The 2,289-nt window shown below is 45.4% G+C and overlaps 1 protein-coding gene across 3 annotated transcripts in view; it reads right to left on the bottom strand.

Moving 5' to 3' along the window:
* Positions 1 to 2,289, bottom strand: part of MTHFR (methylenetetrahydrofolate reductase (NAD(P)H)) — a 17,418-nt gene that overhangs the window by 7,079 nt on the left and 8,050 nt on the right. The window lies entirely within an intron of this gene.

The raw sequence follows: 2,289 nt of genomic DNA, 5'->3' as shown, positions 1-2,289 counted from the left end.
TAAAAAGAAAAGCTTGACTTTTCTTTAGGCACTGGATTAAACATTGTTAAAAAGAAAAGCTTGACTTTTCTTTAGGCACTGGATTAAACATTGTTTTTAATGTAACATTGAAATTACTCAGGGGTCCGAGACAGTGAAAAGCTAGAAACCAAGTTACACAAGAAAGAACGGAAGAAAGTGATGTTTTGTTCAAAGAAAAGAACTGATGGCAGGGTGTGGTGGCTCATGCCTGTAATCCCAGCACTTTGGGAGGCCAAGGCAGGAGGATGACCTGAGGTCAGGAGTTCGAGACCAGCCTGGCCAACACGGTGAAACCCTGTCTCTACTAAAAACACAAAAATTAGCCACGTGTGGTGGTACATGCCCATAATCCAGCTACTCAGGAGGCTGAGACAGGAAAATTGCTTGAATCCGCAAGGCAGAGGTTGCAGTGAGCTGAGATCATACCATTGCACTCTAGCCTGGGCAACAAGAGCAAAACTCTGTCTCAAAAACAAAAAAAAGAAGAAGAAGAAAGAAAAGAGTGAAGAGAATACAGAAACTCCTTTCAAATGTCCAAAGGTCTGTCCTGGGGAAAAAGGATCCACCGTAGGTGAGTTTTTTTGTTTTGTTTTGTTTCAGAGACAGGGTCTCGCTCTGTCACCCAGGCTAGAGTGCAGTCGTGCAGTCATGGCTCACTGTAGCCTCGACCTCCTGGGCACAAGTGATCCTCCCACTTCAGTGTCCTGAGTAGCTGGGACTACAGATGCATGCCACCACATCTGGCTAATTAAAAAAAATTTTTTTTAATTATTTATTTATTTTTTAGAGATGGGGTCTTGCTATCTTGCCCAGGTTTGTCTGGAACTTCTGGGCTCAAGCAATCCTCCCACCTTGGCCTCCCAAAGTGCTGAGATTACAGGCATGAGCCACTGTACCCAGCTCCCTAGTCAAGTTCTTTATTAGTCATATTCTGTGTTGTTTCTAATGGCAAAACCGGCATCCGGTTCAGAGAGCTGCCTAGAGTATAACAAGCCACTCACAAAACAATGAGCTCCCGGAGCCTGAAAACACAGGGGCAGTGGATGCCCAAGACAGGATTCCGGAATTCCTTGGGAAGGTGAGACCAGGTGTCCCGTAGGCTCCTTACCGGCTCTGTGAACTCTCTGACCCCTTTCCTAAATGACTAAACTTACTAGCAGCCTTGCTTGGTCAGGCTAGGACGACCACAGGCCTTCACGTAACGACATGGAGTGCTGGTTTCGTCAGCCCAAGCCCAGGGCAGGACCCTGAGACAGGTGGAAAGTCAAGCTGCTCTGCTCTGATAAGGCTGTTCCGTTCTTAAGAAACCCAGAGTCATCAAAAATGAATATAAAAACTATGGTTTCAAGGGGTAAGGGAGTGGGGGATAAAGCACTGGGGCTTCACACTTTCAATAAGAAAGCTGTTTTCCCAGTAGGAATTTCAGAAACAACAAGGCTTTTTAACAGCTGAAACGATAGCTATAATACCTAATATTACCGAACACATCTAGCATTTGATTACATATAGATTTTGCTATTTACTCTATTTTTCTATCATGAACAGCTGAGTGCTTTCTGTTTAAATTTTTTGTGTATTTTTTGTAGAGACGGACTCTCACTATGTTGCCCAGGCTGGTCTTGATCTCCTGCCTCAGTCTCCCAAAGCTCTGGGATTACAGGCATGAGCTACCATGCCCAACAGGTTGGTGTTTTCTAATTCACTGATCTTCATTACCCACTTGATCAGCAAAGTAAGAAACCATTCAGCAACTGTGAGCTCACAGCTTCGCTAGTTTCCAATCATGATCACGTAACGCCCATCACTGGTGCACACTCCCCCATTAACTGACTATATTGTGGCTGATACGAGCGATGACAATTTAACAGTTGGGAATGCCTGTTCTCTGACTCCTAATCAGTGCTTCCCAGACTTAACACCTAAACACCCCTGTTGACAGAATAGACATATCCATGAGGGGTTAGGGACAAGGCCAAAGTCACCCACAACAAGTAATTTTCTTGAAGCCACATGGTTTTTGTTTGTTTGTTTGTTTGTCTTGCTCTGTTGCCCAGGCTACAGTGCATTGGTGTGATCTCGGCTCACTGCAAGCTCCGTCTCCCAGGTTCAAGCGATTCTCCTGCCTCAGCCTACCGAGTAGCTGGGACTACAAGCATGCGCCACCACGCCTGGCTAATTTTTGTATTTTTAGTAGAGACGGGGTTTCACTATGTTGGACAGGATGGTCTCGAACTCCTGACCTCATGATCTGCCCACCTTGGCCTCCCA

The sequence above is a fragment of the Mandrillus leucophaeus genome, unplaced genomic scaffold (genome assembly GCF_000951045.1).
Source record: "Mandrillus leucophaeus isolate KB7577 unplaced genomic scaffold, Mleu.le_1.0 Scaffold52, whole genome shotgun sequence".
In the NCBI taxonomy this organism is placed as follows: Eukaryota; Metazoa; Chordata; class Mammalia; order Primates; family Cercopithecidae; genus Mandrillus; species Mandrillus leucophaeus.
Note: the sequence above shows the minus strand (reverse complement) of the source record. Positions and strands in the feature narration are given on the sequence as shown.